At 36.9% G+C, this 19,286-nt stretch overlaps 1 long non-coding RNA gene across 1 annotated transcript; it reads left to right on the forward strand.

Moving 5' to 3' along the window:
* The first annotated feature begins 7,524 nt into the window (after positions 1-7,524).
* On the forward strand, positions 7,525-11,055 carry LOC116268908. The gene is made up of 2 exons (XR_004176152.1): positions 7,525-7,910; positions 9,987-11,055. It is a non-coding gene; the product is annotated as an uncharacterized LOC116268908 (long non-coding RNA).
* Positions 11,056-19,286: the final 8,231 nt, after the last annotated feature.

Below are 19,286 nucleotides of genomic sequence, written 5' to 3' on the forward strand. Positions count from 1 at the left end.
AAACACCTGCTTGCATTTATTTTTCTCTTACCCTCTCAATATCCTACATGAAACATGCGGTTACCTAGGCAGCAGAGGCAGTATTTCAAAAAAGCACATGGAAAGCAAGGAAAGGGAGTTGAATAAGAAGCAAGGCTCTGAAATTAAACAACAACAACAATATATGCTGAGCCAGGAAACCTTGTAAACAGATAAAGAGGATAGTTGGGGAGAGGAGGAATGAAGAGGAAGGAAAATGGTTATGTTATGAACACTGAGGGCTGGTTTCAATTTACTTCGAAATGAAATTCGATGAGAATACCATTCCTTTCCGGATTTCATGTAACTTCCCCACTGGTTGTGTTTTTTTTGTTATCCTCATCTTGTATTTTCTAGAAGGGGAAATAAAAAAAAGAAAAAACAAACAAACAAAAAAACCATCTTTTCGAAGATTAAAGAATTTTTCTGTGGCACTGCAGAGCTGAGGAGCAATTGGAAACCGAATGAGGAGTATAGCGAATCTGGCTCCTAGAGAAGACCTCTAAATGGAATAGCAGGTAGCAGCAATGGAAAAGGCCACACTAATGAGCCCTAAGACTTTCAATAAAAAGACAATTGCTCAATTTCTCCTTCACTAATATAATAATACTTGACATTTGTAGGTATTTTCCATGTTTGCAAAACTGTTTTAAGCATGTCATATCTGCTAATAAAATCCCCACAAAATCCTATGGGATATGTACTATGACTATCCCATTTTACAGAGAGAGAAATTGAGGCCCAGAGAAATAACTTGCCTATGGTTATATGAGCCATCTTTTTCCCTCTCTTATTTGTTTTACTTCTTAAACCATTTCTTAAGGCCGAGATCTGAGTTTACTTATCTTCCACTTAACTCTATTACAGTAAAGTTTAACTTCCAGGAATGAAGAAAAGTTGGTTAATGGGTCAAAAAATACAGTTTGATAGAAAGAATAAGTTCTAGTATTTAATAGTACAACTATTATGGTTAACAATAATTTATTGTAGATTTCAAAACAGAAGAGTTGCAATGTTCCCAACACACAAAAAAAGATAATAAATGTTTGAGGTGATGGATATCCCAACGACTCTACTTTGATCATTACACATTGTACACAGGTATCGAAACAGCACAGTCACCCACAAATATGCACAACTATCATATTTATATAATAACTAATATATGATAATCATACATATTTTGGGGTAGATGAGATACTGACTTTTTGACTGTTTAAATGTAATCCTATAGGATAAAATATAGGGAAGGAAGTCAAATTAAAAAATATATATCTAGCAGGGTATCATACACACATATATATGTACACACATATATATGTGTATATATAGATATCCCGTGTGTGTGTGTATATATACACACGGGGTATATATACACACACACATATATATATACACACACACACATATACACACACATATATACACACACACCACATATATATATATGTATGAGGTACCTTGCTATGTGTATATTTTTTAATCTGACTTCCTTGCCTCTGCCTCTCCAAACATACATGCAAACACATCTTTCAGAAACACCAACACTGAAATTCCGGTGACCTACTTTTATTCCTCATTCTACTTCACTTTTCTGAAGTGTTTCATTATGTTGACACTCTCCTTCTCTTTGAATACCTGTGTACATCACCTACTTCTAACTTTGCTTCTATTTTGCTAGCCACTTGCCTTCAATTTCTTTATTTCAGCCACTTGTTACATTTCTGGACAGCTCAAGGCTCTTTCCTTCATTTTCTTCTCTTTTGGTTCTGGGTCTAAAAAGTGAGACTCAGTGCAATATAGGAGGCATAGGCAGGAGGAGACCAATAACTGGGGAGATTTTTAAGATTATTGATGGCCCCTTCCGAGACCCTGGCTTGTTCTGCTATACCCCCACACTTTGTTGGTGATAGAGGCAGGGAGAAGCACGTACCCATGCCCCTCCTTAATGCCTAGTGAATGTAGCCAAAACTATTTGAGGAAGAAAGACTCATTCTCCCATTCACACACACCCACCCCAACAAAGGGTTCTGCCTCCCTCACTCTCACTTCCAAAATGGACACTGCTTCTGAGAATCACATTTGCCTGCCTTTGCCTGACCTTTTAAAAACTCTTTTAAAGGGCATGTATGTATTACAAATCATGAAAAGCGGGAACTGGAGGATGGGGAAGAGAAAAAACAGAAGTGGATGGCACCGGCAGTGTGCGTTTCTGTGAATCAATATTGGGGAAAAGATAAAAAGGAAGCTGTAGCCTTGGAATCCATGTCAGTTCGTCGTACGGGAAACAGGCTGAACTGAATAGCCAAGTCCAAGCAGTCAAGGGCATTCAGATTTGCTGTGGCAAGAAGTCGTCAAGGGTAGAGACGGGCTTGGTTATGCTATATCTTGAGGTGAGTAAGAAGTGCTTAGGATTGTGACCTCTTTGAGTACAAGAGGTTCTCCCCTTTAATTCCCTCCATCTGAAAGTAACAATTAATAATCATAATAATTTAAGTATAATTATTTATAATAATTCATAATAATTTAAGTATCAGTATTTAATCATATAAGTATAATTTATGAAAGTCTTCAATGAGTAGTAAAACTACTATTTGTTGGGCCACATACTTTGCTAAGAACTTTATGTGTATTTTCTTGCTTAACCTTTACCACAATCCATGTAGCAGACACTATAATTATATATAAGCCAGGCCTGATGGTCCATGCCTATAATCCCAGCACTTCGGGAGGCCGAGGTAGGCAGATCACTTGAGGTCAGGAGTTCGAGACCAGCCTAGCCAACATGGTGAAACCTGCTCCCCAACACCCATCTCTACTAAAAATACACAAATTTGCTGGGCGCGTGCACCTGTAATCCCAGCTACTTGAGAGGCTGAGGCAGGAGAATAACTTGAATCCGGAAGGCAGAGGTTGCAGTGAGCCGAGATCGCACCACTGCACTCCAGCTTGGGCAACAAGAGCGAGACTCTGTCTCAAAAAAAAAAAATTTAAAAAGAATTATATATATACTTATAAATATATATTCTATTTATATGTACACTAAAATATATATAATATTTATATATTCTAGTACAATGGACACTTACCAGTCTATGGCCTGTTAGGAACCAGGCCGCATAGCAGGAGGTGAGCGACTGGCAAGTGAACATTACCACATGAACTTGGCCTACTGTCAGATCAGCAGAGGCATTAGACTCTCATAGGAGTGGGAACCCCATTGTGAAGTGCACATGCAAGGGATTTAGATTGCCCTCATTAAGAGAATGAGGGCAGTTTCATTCCAAAACCATGCTTCCCTCTGCCCCATTCATGGAAAAATTGTCTTCCATGTAAACCAATCCCTGGTGCCAGAAAGGTTGGGGATTGCTCTTCTAGTGTGTATGCGTGCGTGTGTGTGTGTGTGTGTGTGTGTATGTTTGTAAAATTCGGGTAGCTGCTATATGGATATACATTTTAGAAAGAAGTCAAGAATCTTGATGGGTGGGTGGGAAGCAAAGCAAGGATTTGAACCAGGGTTGGTCTAATATGAAAACTGAGTCTCTTCAGCAGTATTGTTCCACATCTAAATGTAATTATTCAATGGCATCAGTCATAATGGAAATGCAAATTAAAACCACAATGTGACACTAATATACACCCATCAGAATGGCTGCAATTAAAACTGGCAACAAGTGTTGGTGAGGATGCAGAGCAACTTTAACTCTCATACATTGCTGATGGGAGTGTAAAACACTACAAACACTTTGAAAGAAACTTTGACAGTTCCTAATAAATTTAAATTTGTGTGCCCTTTGACTCAGCAAACTCCTATATATTTACTCAAGAAAAATAAAAATAGATGTCCACAGAAAGACATCTATAAGAATGGAAATAGCAGCTTTGTTTGTAATAGCCCAAAACTGGAAACAGCCCAGGTATGAAAATAATGGAAAAACAAATAGTGACATATTCTTTTAATGGACTACTACTTGACAATACAAAGGAACAAACTGTGAATACACTCAATGGCATAAATGCTTCTCCCAGACATTATGCTGTGAAGAAAAGCCAGACACAAAAGAACATATGCTGTATAACTTGATTTATGTACAGTCCTAAGAGTGGCAAAAGAAAAAACAAAAAACAAAAACAAAAACAAAAAAATAGTGGCTGCCTCTTAGCAGAGTGGGAGGGGTTGACTTGGAAGAGATATGGGGAAACTTTCTGAGTAATAGGAATAAAAATACTTTTTATCTTGATAGGTGTGTGGGTAACATGGGTATATGCATTGGTCAAAATTGTACAGTTAGTGTATTTGAATATATATAAATCTTGACTCAAAAAGAACTAAAGAAAGAGGTATTAATAAAATAGGAGAAGATGGGAAGAGAGGAACGGTGAAACAAACATGACATTGATAGTTGATAACTACCAAAGCCAAGTGATAAGAACATGGGGAAATATATCATTCTGTTTATTTCGATGTGTTTAAAACTTTCCATCATAAAAACTTCTATAAAGTAATTATCCAATTTTTAGTCGTGTGTTGTGTTCAGGTAATTAAAATACAAATTAGTAGTGAGTTTGAGGCCAGACTGCTCATCATCTCGGCCCAGTGCAAAAAGCAAATCTGATCATGTTCCCTCTCTTCTTAAAAATTTGTTAACAAATTTTCCATTCTTCACCATAAAGAATAGTGTGAGTTCCTCAGAGTGGCTTTGGTATGAAGAGACGTCATACCATAGATACATGCCCAAAGCAGTGCACAGAATTCTGTTAGTTATATTATTTATGTAGACTGAGACCATTTCTATGAAGGTTACTATCCCATTTTATAGATAAAAGTGTATATCAATGAAGGGACCCAGAACTAGATGGATAGTGACAGTGACAGGGCCTACAGAAAGTTCAAATGTTGGATTCCTTCAGCTTTTTTCTACTTCGGTTGTAATAGAAAGAGCTCTAAGATTCTGACTCCTGGAGTCCCCAACCTGTTATAATGTCCTCCCCTTGAATGTGGGCAGAGTCAGTGAATACAGTGGGATATCACTGACTAGTAATCATGTGACTTTGAGTTCATCCAAAGGGGGATGATCCTGGTGGGCCTGACCTAATCAGATGAGTGCTTTAAGGGAAGGGGAAATATCATAGGGAAGCTCTTCCGTTGGCCTCAAGGTGAAGCAAACTAGCATGTTCTGACAGGGCCTATGGAGAGGCCATGTGGGTGACTTCTAGGGCTTAGAGGGCTCTCCAGTTAACAGCTAGTTAGAAGGAATTTTCCCCATCACACAGCTTCGAATAACTGAATTCTGCCAACCACCATGTGAACTTGAAAGAGGTCCCTGAGCCTCAAATGAGATTATAACCCCAGCCAACTCCATGATTTCAGCCCAGTAAGATCCTGAACAGAGGACCTAGTTAACCCATACCCAGACCCATAAAAGTCTTCAGATAATACCTATATGTGTTTGTGATGATTAATACTGAGTGTCAACTGGATTGGATTGAAGGATGCAAAGTATTGATCCCGGGTGTGTCTATGAGGGTGTTGCCAAAGGAGATTAACATTTGAGTCAATGGACTGCGAAAGGCAGACCCACCCTTAATCTGAGTGAGCACCATCTAATCAGTCACCAGCGCAGCTAGAATATAAAGCAGGGAGAAAAACATGAAAAGACTAGACTGACCTAGCCTCCCAGCCTACATCTTTCTCCCATGCTGGATGCTACCTGCCTTCAAACATTGGCCTCCAAGTTCTTCAGTTTTGGGACTTGGACTGGCTCTCCTTGCTCCTCAGCTTACAGATGGACTATTGTAGGACCTTGTGATAGTGTGAGTTAATACTTAATAAACTCCCCTTTATCTATCTATCTATCTCTTACTAGTTCTGTCCCTCTAGAGAACCCTAACTAATACAGTATTGTTTTAAGCTACTAAATTTGTGGTCACTAGTTATGCAACTGTCAAAAATGAATATGCCCCTTCTCTCCCTATTTCTCTCAATGTTCCAGTCACTCTGAACTTTTCACAGTTTCCTAACTGAAATATTACTTTCCTAAATGTTGTTCTGCAAGAACTATTCACTTTGCCTGTAATGTCCTTATTCTCTCTTCCACCATTTGATTCTTTTTTAACTTTTATTTTGGGTTCAGGAGTACATGTGCAGGTTTGTTATATAGGTAAACTTGTGTCACAAAACTTTGTTTTGCAGATTATTTTCTCACCCAGATACTAAACCTAGTATGCAATAGTTATTTTTTCTGCTCCTCTCCCTCTTCTCACCCTCAACCCTCAAGTAGGCCTCAGTGTCTGTTGTTTCCTTCTTTGTATGCCCATGAGTTCTCATCATTTAGTTCCTACTTATAAGTGAAACATATGGTATTTGATTTTCTGTTCCTGCATTAGTTTGCTAAGGATAATGACCTCCAGCTCCATTCATGTTCCTGCAAAAGACATGACCTCATTCGTGTTTATGGCTGCATAGTATTCCATGGTGTATATGTATCACATTTCCTTTATCCAATCTGTCACTGATGGGCATTTAGGCTGATCCCATGCCTCTGCTATTGTCAATAGTGCTGCAATGAATATTCACATTCATGGGTCTTCAAGGAAAAAGGATTTATATTCCTCTGGATATATACACAGTAATGGGATTACTGGGTCAAACAGTAGTTCTGTTTTAAGCTCCTTGAGGAATCACCATGCTAATTTTTTTCAAAGGTTGAACTAATTTACACTCCCATTAACTGCCTGATGAGTATTACCCATCCTTCAGAACCCAGATCAACTCTTCCTCTCCTGGAAGCCTTGACCGATTGCCCCAGGCAAAGTTTATTCCTCTCTGCTCTGGATTTCCACCATACCCTGTTCTTTCTTTCCCTTCCTCCCTCTCTCATTTCTCTTAATAGCATATAACTGAGTTGAAAGCAGGAACTCATAATGTTCATGCTCATGTCACTTTGAATTAGGATATGATTATGCTCACAACATAGTAGCCACTCAGTAAATAGCTACTGGGTTAATACAGAATTGTTTTTCATTAGAATGCTTCTGGAATTTATTCAAGTTAACAAATATTTATTTTTCAGGACCTCTGAAAGCTGTAATGGACAATAAGAAGATTAGTAGGGCATGTTTCCTATCTCAAAGAGGTGGAATAGGATTTGCACAGAAAAAATAACTACAAGGCAAAATATGACCCGTGTCACATAAGAAACAGTATCTGGTCTGTTGGGGGCTTCTCAGAGACAGAGAGATTATGGTCCACAGGATAGGGCATCTCGCTGACACTTCCAGGGTATATTTTAGGAAGGCACACCTTTCCATCATTATCAGGAAGTTTGGAACAAGGAAGGGGAAAAACAGTGGCAGTTCTTTTCTTTCAGGTAGCTGTATGGTGAGCACGCCTTTCCCAGCAATCTGTTGTTCTTTGTGAGCAGACTGGAGTGTGACAGCTGTGAAAACGATCAAAGGGAGGTCCCGGAGAGGAAAGGGCTGATGACAATGCCAGTTTCCCTCTAAGACCCTGTGGACAGCAGGGCAATGAGGGATGCTGTGACACTGCGTCTTGCTTGATGAAGTGTGTGGTGCTACTCACAGGAGTGGGTTCAGCCACTCTTGGTGTGAAACCCAAGGAAAATGTCTCTGCCGCAGCTGATGTCAACATGTACAGCATGTGACCAGCTTGCATTGTGAGTCAGACACCCACATCCTGTTGCTTTACCCTCTAGCTAGAGTTCTCCCTTTAAGTGATTTATCGAAGAGGATATGCCTTATTTTTTTCATACAGAAGTCTGTTGTTTTTCAGCAGAAAGGAGACGTGTGTATGAGTTCTGCAGAAGTACACCAAATGTGGGCCAGGGTTATTTCCCCAGTGATGCTCTGAAGCTTTTGCCACAGGACAAATGGTAATTCGACACATTTAATCATTTGTGTGTTAATTCAGCATCACTTAAACACTTCCTTCTTTAAAGAAATCTCATCCATTTACTTTGCACCATTCAAATAAACTTGCAGAACATTCCGTAGGGTGTTTGTAGTGTTAAAGTCCACTTACACTTTAAGCCAATTAGACATTTTGATCTGGCCATTTCTCTGAGCTGACAAAATGCTGTGGATATAAAGGTGTGGTTATGTTTGATTTGGTTTTATGCTTTTGAACTTTGCCCATTTAATTAACCAGGCTAAAATAATAATCAGATTATTAGATCAATGTAAGTGCTCACAGGAGTTCTTTACTTTGCGTTGGGTATTTTTAGCTCTGCATGGGAGGAGAGGAGAGAAAAAGAGGTCAAAATTTATTGAAAATAAAATAAGATGTTGGAGAAACTTACTCTATTTTTTTCTAGTTTGGAATATCCCTTCAATTCACATAGCTCTGAATCATTTATGGAATAAATTTGATAGCATCCTAGTTACCTGGGGTAAGGGTCACAGAGAAACCCCTCCCTTAGCAGCCACCTCACTGTGGGACTTTTCAACACTTTGCCCAGTCCCTAATGTACTCATTGTAATGATGATGACACATGTCTTGGCAATATGTCTCCGTGCTCAGAAGTAGAACATCTCCAATATTTCTGATACTATTTCAAGCTTTACTAGAGCTGTCTGCCCACCACAGTCTGATGTCTTTAAACTTGGCCTAATTTTTTTCAAACTTTAGTTTGGCCCGTCATACCAATTTTTCAGGATAAAGAGATAATATTGCCTTCTGGAGTCGGAGGTAGATATTAGAGACTATGTTATCTTCCACTATCAATTTCCAACATGATGGTCTCCATTAAAGTTAGTATATGCTTACAAGGCTACCACTGGTTTTCGCATTAAATGTGATGTGAAACATAGTTTGTGAAAATACACCCATGATTTCTAAGTTATCAAGGAGCTCTTACAAAGGGTTCCACTTTTCACCTCTTTACATTAACCGGTTTTATTTTTTCTTAATTGGCTTCTGCAATGAACCATGGATTGGCCAAACTGAATTCCAAAAGTCTAAAAGGTCATTTATGACGGAAAACAGGATAAATAAAAGAGATATTATAAAAAACAGATAATCCTTAACTTTTGCAAATTAATCTCTAAAAAAAAAAAGCTGACACATTCTCATCCACTACCTATAGAAATTTCTTTTGGAAGTGTGTATATAAACTGATGAATGAAGAGACAGTTTTTTTTCTCCAATGGGAGTACTTGTTTGTTTGCCAAGAGTTCAGGTTTAGAAACATTCTTATTTTTGTTTGTAAAGCTGAGTTTGTTTTATTGCATTCTGTTCCTATTAATTTATTAAATTAATGAAAATAAACAAATAAAAGTAATAATATGAGTTGTAAACCTTGTAAGTTTAATATGGTGGAAATAAATAAAATAAATATAATAAAATGTTACAGGATAGTTACTGTACTAGGTCAGGTCAACCATTCAACTATTAAAGAAAATTAAAGACAAGCATAAAATCATACAAGTAGATCACCAAACATTATTCTAATAGCAGAGAATTAATTAGGAATATTATAAATTTATTTTAGTCTCTGAAAATGGAATGTCCTTTATGTGATTTTTATAGTTTAGATTGTTGTGCATATTTTCAGCTGCATATAATGTAAAAAGAGGATATTAACTGTAGACATTTAAAAGACAAACTTTGAAATCAGATGGAACTGGGTTGAAATCCCAGCTCCTATATTACCTAATGCAGCTTACTAATTATTTTGGGGTGTCAGTTTTTTCATTTTAAAACTTAAGATCATCAAATTTGTTTTCTTAGAGTTGCTTATGAGGGCAAAAGATAACATATTTTCTGGATATGGAAAGGACTTATCATGGTATCCAGCATGTAATAGGCTTTCATGAAATGCTAAATTTATATAAGAAGCTATATATCATTTATTTACTAACTGTGGGCTGATTTCTAAATATATTCTTAAGATAAACTGAAATGTATTTACTAAATACTAAATGTGTTTCATCGTATGCTGGTAAACCAGGAAACAGGAAGTACACCAATGCACTGGAGTAAAGAAGATTCATCTGCTCTTAGCTACCTACCATGCCAACACTCCTGAGAAAGCTCACAGATACCCATCATGCCCACCTGGATCTGAGGACCTGGAAAGCCACAACAGGCAACCATAATCTGGGTCTTCCCTCAGCCAACCCCCCAGATAAAGTGAATGAATGAAAACCCATCTTATATTAATCAGGGTTCTCTAGAGCAAAAGAACCAATCAGATGTGTATATATAGAAAGAGAGAATTATTTTAGGGAATTAGCTCACATGATTATGGAGGCTGGTCAATCCAAAATCTGCGGAGTGGGCTAGCAGCCTGGAGATCCAGGGGAAGGCTAAATTGTAGTTCAGATCAGAAGGTCATCTACTGGCAGAATTCCTTCATCTTCCAGGAAGGTAGATCTTTTTCTACCAAGGCCTTCAATTTTTTAGATTAGGCCCATGCACATGCTGAAGGGTAATCTGTTTTACTCAATATATACTGATTTCAATGTTAGTCTCATCAAAAAGACCTTCACAGAAACATCTAAAATAATGTTTGACCAAATGTCTGCATACCATGGCCAAGCCAAGTTGACACATAAAATTAATTATCACACATCCCATGAACACCATCCCCAATAGATGCTCAGGAACATTGTGGTTAAGATTTCAACTTCAGAATAAGGCTGAAACGTGTTCAAATCCTGACCCTTTGATGTATCAGCTCTCTGAAAACTATTATATGTCAACTTTCTAGACTTTACATGAAAAACAGAAACCAATATACCCACAGCATAAGATTGTTAGGATTGTTAGGTAGAAAGAAATTTAAACAGTGATGCAGTTGAGATATTTAGAATTGTAACTGGCATGCACTTTGTATTAAATAACTAATGACACCTTTTTCTGGTAAAAACAAAGTAAGTCTGACTAAAAGAAGATGAGACCAGATTAGTTGATGGCTCTGCCTGGGTGGGCTCCTGGCCCATGTGAAATTACATTACTCTTACGTAGTGCCTTTTTTGTTATTGCTAAAATAAAATAAATAAAACACTCTATTTTCATACTTTGTAAAATGCACTTCTCATTCAGTTTCTCATCCTGTGCCTTTTCCCTATTGTCTATTTGCACACAGCTGTTTTCTTCTGCACATTTTCATCACAGAGAATTACCAGGTGTAGGTCAAAAGATGCCACAGAGAGAATAAAGGAAAGGAAAAGCTTTTCTGCACTTCTATCCTTGTAGGCATGAAAATTAATCACACTTTCAGTAAACAGGTCAGGTAAGTCAGTCCTGCACTTGAACATTTTCTCCCCAAATAAATAGTTGAAATGGGAATGTCGATTACTGTATTTGAACAGAAATGTATTAGTGAAGCTTTCAAAAGAAGACTACTTTCTCTATATGCATATCATCAGACCCACAAATACACACACGCATACATTCACAATTCATCCTAACGTTGCAGAATATTCTAAGAGTAACACGTTTCTGTACAAATCAAGCAGCAGCTTTTACTTGCATGCTAATCTTCAAAAAAATTCTGCAATGATCCATTCATTCCACATCCCAAACTACATCCTCAGAAAAACAAAGATGTAAGTAAGAAACTCAGTATAACCTGTTTGACTTTAGACGCTACTCAAATATACTCAAATTTTATATGAATATGGATATTGCTCCTAGATTAGGCAGCTCAGAAAACAAATCTTGATTATTCTTAGTTACAATGTAGTATAAAATAACAACAATTTCATGTCAACAACAGAGTCTCCTAAAAGATCTTATAAAGATAAAAATTCTTGGGTGTTAGTCATCAAAGACTAAGTTGTAAATGTATCATTATATTTGTGTAGTTGATAAAACCCTAGACAAGATATGGGTTCCAGTTCTTGATCCACCACCACCTGTTTACCTTAAATAAGTCAACTAACCTTTCAGGGCTTCATTATTCATCCTAATATCAGGATTCTTGCAATCATTAATTGAAATATTGTAAATGAAAGTACATTATAAACCTAACCTATTAATTAGTAGAATTGGTAGGATTAGTATAATCGGTTCCCCTTGGCTACACTTTCACATTTCTAGGTTTTCGTTCCTGTAGTCAGCCATGGTCCACAAATATTACAAAATTTTGAGAGAGAAAAAGAATACATTTACGTAACTTTTATTACAGAATATTGAAATAATTGTTCTATTATATTATTATTGTTGTTAATCTCTTACTGTGCCTAATTTATAAATAACTTTATCACAGGCATGTTTGTATAGAAGAAAACATAGAATATATGGGGTTCAGTACTATTCATGGTTTTAGGTATCCGCTGGGGGTCTTGAAAGGTAATGTCCCCAAGGATAAGGGAGGACTACCATGGCTCATGTCCACTGAATAATATACATATGACTAAAAGAGTATCAGATGTATACTCTCTTAATAATACATATGTGTGTTTCTAACTTAATTTTAATAACAACACTCTGAAAGAAAAATTCTTATGCTCCTATCATGGATGAAGAAATCGAGGCTCTTAGAAACAGGTAACTGAATGGAATCACAGTGACAGGTGCTAGAAACAGGCTTCAAATCCAGGCATTCTGGCTGCAAGAGTCCATGAACACTAATTTCTACCATGATCAAGGTTAGAACTTTAAAAGCTTCTAACATTGGATAGCCCAAGCCCACCCTCATTCCATTTTTGCAAATGACAATGAAGCCAAGTGAATGTAAATTTCACACTGTAGACTGTGTGTGGTGGCTCACGCCTGTAATCCCAGCACTTTGGGAGGCAAAGACAGGCAGATCACTTGAGGTCTTGGAGACCAGCCTGGCCAACATGGTGAAACCTCGTCTCTACAAAAAATTCAAAAATTGGCAGGGCTTGGTGGTGAGTGCCTGTAATCCCAGCTACTCTCCAGGCTGAGGCAGGAGAATCGCTTGAACCTGGGAGGCAGAGGCTGCAGTGAGTCAAGATCATGCCACTACATTGCAGCCTGGACAACAGAGCGAGACTGTCTCAAAAAAAAAAAAAAAAAAAAAAAAAAAGTTCACACGGTAAAACTTCAGACACAAGACATTTCTCCTACCTTCAACATCAATGGTTTCTTCATCTCTGAAGGGAGATGATGGCCAAGAGAAAACATTATGTAAGCAAATGTCAACCTGAGTGGTATATGAGACCCAGCTGGGAAGATGTAAAGCCTCAAAATGTGTAGATTACAAAGATTGTGAGGTTGATGAGGGAAAAAACATGAAGGATAAGAAAAAGGATTTAGAATATTTGAGAGGTGAAAATTTTACTTCTGGATTTGCTTTTCCCCTGGGTTCTTCTAGAAGGGATAGCAGGAAGTTGGGAAGATCAATGTGAGTTCTGGAGTCAGAGCTTACCTCAAATCCCTGGTTTATATGGATAATGAGGCAAGACATAATCAACTCGGAGAAAATCTATTCCATGCTTAGATTAGTAAATGGGCCGGTTTTTTCTTTCTAGACATACCGTTTTGAGCCCTTTTCATCCTTATCTGCCACCAGTGATACAATGAAAAATAATGAGAAAATTAATGCGACAATGCTTTTAAGATTTTCCTGACAAGTTTCAAAAGAGCATCTTATGATAGATGCTTATCTCCAATGAACTATTGAACCCTGCAGAGTGTGAACTGATTGAACCTTGTGTATTGTGAACATCAGCTATAATATCCCACCAACTGATGACTTCTAAGAATGTCACATACTGGCAATGAACATTAGAATATAAGCTTTTATTTAAAATAACGTATTTTGTACTTTTGCCGATTCATTTGGGAATTTCTGTATTTCACAGCTAAGTCACTAAAACAGAACTCTAAAAAAAGCTAGAGAAATACATAATTGGTTTCGTTTAAAAAATTCACAGGATGGGGAATTTGACTAACATAATGTGTTATATTTGTATATATTATATACAACACACTATGTTATAATGTGTTAAACATAATGAGAAAAAAGCAGAAGTAATCTATCCCATAATATAAAAATCTAGCTATTTTATTTTTTTCTAAGTGTCATAATCCAGGGACAGATAAATCATTTGTGTTTGGGTTACTTATTCATTCAGTCTTTAAAATAATGCCTTTCTCAGTGTTATCCCCAGGCACAAGTACAAAAAGAAAAAAATATATTAATTAAAATGTGTAACGGTCAATAACAATTTCACAGATTTATAGGAAAAGAGCTTATTAGAATGCTACCACGTTAAAAGTTCCCTTCTTTTGGAGAATTCTAATATTTAAAAGGTAGCACTAGGCCCTGATGACCAGAAGCTGAGTTTAAGTCAAACTGACCTAGGGCTATAACCGTCCATGGTCTGACAAAGGAAAATAAGAGTGTGGTAATCATTAGTACTATTTCACCACGGACAGCAGAGCTGTGTTTGTTACCATCCTAATGGCAAGTCATTCAGTGAGCGGTGGTGTTTACTTCTTTTCAGGCTTGACTCCCTGGAGAAGGAGTGTCACTTGATCGCATCTATAGCTCTCTCAAACAAAGTGACAGAAGTCTTATATGATGTAAACACATAAAACGAATGAGAATAGCTACCGTTTATTAAACACCTACTATAGTCCAGTAATGCTATACATTCTATCACTTAATCCTCATGATATTTTAGGAGGACATTATTATTGTTATTTTACAGATGGGTAAACTGAGGCATCGAGAACTTACATAACTTGCTTAATGGTGGTGTCTATTACTATTAGAGTAATTATGGTCATTATTATTAAAAAGTGAAATGGGTTGATCCTGGAATGTATTGTGGCATGAAAGTTAGGAGCCCACTGTTTCACACAATGGAACATCTTATTCACTGAAATGTTAACACTCGTCTGTGATTTTACAGAAGATGAAAAACAGTTCTGGTAAACAAAGCAGGGATCCTGACATTGAGCGTTTCAAATACATACTTTGATATGTTTCCTGGGAATAGTAAACCTGAAAACTATGCTTTAAAGAAAAACTTCCATCCAAAATGTAAATAAATGACTGCCCTCAACGATGAACCTCTGCATTCATAAGTGATCATTGTTCACCGCGTCTAAAAGGGAAACCTCCTAATTGAACATGTCTTACAATCAGAACTGAACGACTGACCAGGCAATACAAAGGAAGGGACTTACTTTTCACAGAGAGCTAGGCTGATGGGTTACCACTGAATAATAGAATCTGTGCCCAAGACATAATTTGGCTGTTTAGAGTCTTCATGCCTCAAACCTCCATGCCTTTCCCTGGAGGTCTGTAAAAGAGATGGGGTGTTTTCACCCTTTGAGAAAACTAAAGAAAAAATTAACCTAATTTGAACATGAGAATGGAAGTAAACTGATTCCCAATGAACCACATGTCATTTTAAAATAATGCCTTTGACCAGTTTGACATGAAATACGTGACAACTCACACGTGCTTCTTTGCTAATGACAAGCACACCACCATCTACCACGTACCTGGGTCCATTCATCGCTTCCTTTTCTTTCACAGCTTTTGTTTCCTTTGTGTCAAACCTCTCACTATTCAATGCTAGTCTCACTGAAGTCATTGGGTGCTTGCAGTTGTTGTTTTCCCATTTAAATAAAGCATTATGAAGGGAAAACATGTTTTGAAAAAACTGAAATCATTGATGTTCACATACACACATATGTGCAAAAAGCAAATGAAAAAGAATTTAAACAGAGCCGTGCCGAGTCTGCTGCTAAGTGTTAGATTGGCTGACGGGAGACTATTTGTAATTTTAACTAATGCTTTTTATAAAAAAGTTTTTTTAAAGCCATTCTTTTCTAAGTCTTAGGAATGAGCAATTATACTTTTTTTGGAAAAGTATAACTTAAACACACAAATCTGTTCAAAAGAAAAAACAATAGAGACATTTACATTCTCCTTCTAGGATATATTCAAAACCTAGTTTGAGAATATTCTATTTAGTGTCTTCTACTTGAATGTCTGTTTTAATGTTTCAGTTTCTGAAAAAAGACTGTAATATTTAATTTTAGCCAATAGTTGAGAAATTATTTAGAAATACACTAAGGCCTAGAAGTGCCAAATAAATTCTACCCATTCCCAAAAAAACAGTTTCATAGAGTTTAGCAATATATTTGCAGGAAACTAGTTTTAATTGTCTGATAGGGTCTCTTTAAACTCTGAGATTCTCACATAACTATTTTTGTTGGAATCAAAATGAAATTTATCTTGGTACAGAACAGACTTCAAGTACCACTCTATTGTTTCATGGAAAAAAATATGTTTTGAAATTCACATAATGACAGACAGAATGAGAGCTTTGGTCAAACTGATCAATCCTGTATTAAAACATTTCACTCTTTAGGAGAATATTTACATTTTTGTACGGACGGATCTCATCTGACAATCTCATCTTGATAAAAAGTCAAATTCCTTTTAACTTAATTGTATACCCCATTTTTTTCAAATCACATTCCTAACATTTGAAACATTGAGTCATCAAGATTGAATGTAAGGCTTTACATTTTTGTTGTGAGCTACCTTCTCAGATAATAAGCAAACAGGAAAATATGTCAATCAAAATCCATTATGAAACTAAGACCTTTGACTAACTGGCAGCCCAGATTCTATAAACAAGCAAGAGATACAAATGAGTGACCTTTCCTAGCTTAAACTCTACAGATGGCACCTAGGAGGGATCCATGCCATAAAAAGGCTGCTGTCTATTGTATATCTTAAGAAAGATACTACATATCAGGCTGGGCGCGGTGGCTCACGCCTATAATCCCAGCACTTTGGGAGGCCGAGGCCGGCGGGGCCGATCATGAGGTCAGGAGGTCAAGACCAGGGCGAAACCCCATCTCTACTAAAAATACAAAAAATTAGCCAGGTGCAGTGGCGGGCATCTGTAGTCCCAGCTACTTTGGAGGCTGAGGCAGAGAATGACGTTAACCTGGGGGGCAGAGCTTGCAGTGAGCCGAGATCACACCAGGGCACCCCAGCCTGGGCAACAGAGCAAGACTCCATCAAAAAAAAAAAAAAAAAAAAAAAAGAAAAGAAAGAAAGATACTACGTATCTTTGAAAAATACTACATATCTTTAAAAAATAAGATAAGTAATTACCTCAGTGTTCATAGCCGATGCCAACACACTGACTTCTGAATCATGAATATTGACCTGGTGAGCCAATCTGTCTCAGATTTCTTGGCCTGGATTCCTGATGAGATTGTTGAGAATTTGGATTTTTTTAATAATCAACTGATATTGCTAATATTTACTTGGCCTGACCCAACCAGTCCTTGGATGCAAGGTATTTTCAGAGGCACACTGATTCCTTTAATCTCTAAAATGCCACTTAGGCCATTGAAGCAGCAATCTACTAGATGTCATGTGAGTCTGTGCCTCATCAAGTAAACATCCATCGTTCCTATCTCCAATTTCGCTGAACTGGAGGAAAGGCAATACATGGTCTTTACAATAAAAAGATTTGTATTCAGTCTTGTGTGAGAGTTGGAACTCAACATTTTCCAAAGGTGTTTACAACTTAATTTTAAGTCCCATTACCTCAATGGACTTAATAGATTATTTCCTCATTTTACTTAGGAGCAAATGCATAGGGCTATATTCCTGGAGCTAAGTATATGTATAGAAGCAACTCGACTTTGTGAAACGAAATGTATCACTTTCCTCTGGTCACAAAATAGCTAATTATTAATACTTGCTTGTATGGGACTATTGTCCTTGAATCTATTACATTTGTTATTCCAGAGAGTGGGCTGCACGCTGGGTTCTAAAGTTTTTTCCAGCAAATTTCTACAAATATGTATACTATCTTACTTGCATAATATCTGAGATTCAAGAAAGCAATTTTGAAAAATGCATGGTCCCTACTTCCTCAAGTGTTGTCAATTTAATTGGAAACAATTTAACTCTAAGTGAGAGCTCTTATATGTGTACCACTGGAGCCCAAATACTGCATTATATGCAATCCTAAGAGATTTCAGATGGAAGAGATTGTCAGAGGAATACTTCCTGATTAGTAAAATGATGCTTAAGATAACTTTTACTGTATATAGGATGACTCTATGAAAAAGAGTGTTTACATCATTGAGGTTAATTACTCAGATTACTTGCTTCAGGCTTTATACAATATTTCTAGTTAGGTAAGCAGTCCTTGGCAGCAGATTTTCCTATCCAAACCACATTTAACCTTTATAAGAAAAGAAAAATCTTTAACACTAAAAATTAATCTTGACTTTCTGATATCTATGCATAAAGCATAGAGTAATAGAGCGTATGGAAATAACTAAAAGATGGGAATTCTGGGTTCTAATCTGCCAAGAATTATGACCTTGGGCAAATCACTGGAATTCCTTATCAGTTTTCAAGGGGATATTACAAAGACTTTGAAGAGTTCAAAATATCAGAAAAACCTAAATTTGAATCTCTGCCCTGTATTAGCTGAGCAAACTTTAACAAGTTCAAAATGTATCTTTTTGCTTCCTAATTTTTACCATGAAATGAGATAACATATAAGGTTCTTTACACAACTAGCACTCTAATATTAATTCATCCTTGAGTAAATCTAAAAAAAAATTTTGAGAATTTATAAGCTCTATTCAAATGTGAGAGATTGCCATTATTATTTACAGCCTATGGTTAATGCTTAGAAATTAATACCAACACAAAAGAATGTTCTCAACCAAGTGTATTAGTCCACTCTCAAATTGCTATAAATAACTACCAGAGACTGGGTAGTTTATAAAGATAAGAAGTTTAAAAGATTCATGGTTCCACAGATTGTAAAGGAAGCATGACCAGGGAGCCCTCAGGAAATTTACAATTATGGCAGAAGGCAAAGGGGAAGCAGGCACATCTTCAAATGGCGACAGGAGAGAGAGAATGAAGAAGGAGGTGGTACACAATTGTAAACAACCAGATTACATCACAGGAGCAGCAAGGAGGAAGTCAACCCACATGATCCATTCATCTCCCACCAGGCTCTTCCTCTAACACTGGGGTTTACAATTCACCATGAGATTTGAACAGAGACACAAATCCAAAACATATCACCAATTATTACATAATTTTATGGCTAGGAATACCGTTTCAATATCTATCACTAAGCTTAGTTATCTGTTTTTTTAATGAGATGTTCTATGTTAATTACAACAGTCATGAGTCATTCCACATTAGTTTACATATCAGAAAATATAAAAATTTCACACTTTTGCAATTCTCAACAAGAAATCAGCCTCAGAAAACATAAATGTCAGAATTATGTGCTCCCTTTGTAACAAGCTTTTT

The sequence above is a fragment of the Papio anubis genome, chromosome 9 (genome assembly GCF_008728515.1).
Source record: "Papio anubis isolate 15944 chromosome 9, Panubis1.0, whole genome shotgun sequence".
NCBI lineage: Eukaryota > Metazoa > Chordata > Mammalia > Primates > Cercopithecidae > Papio > Papio anubis.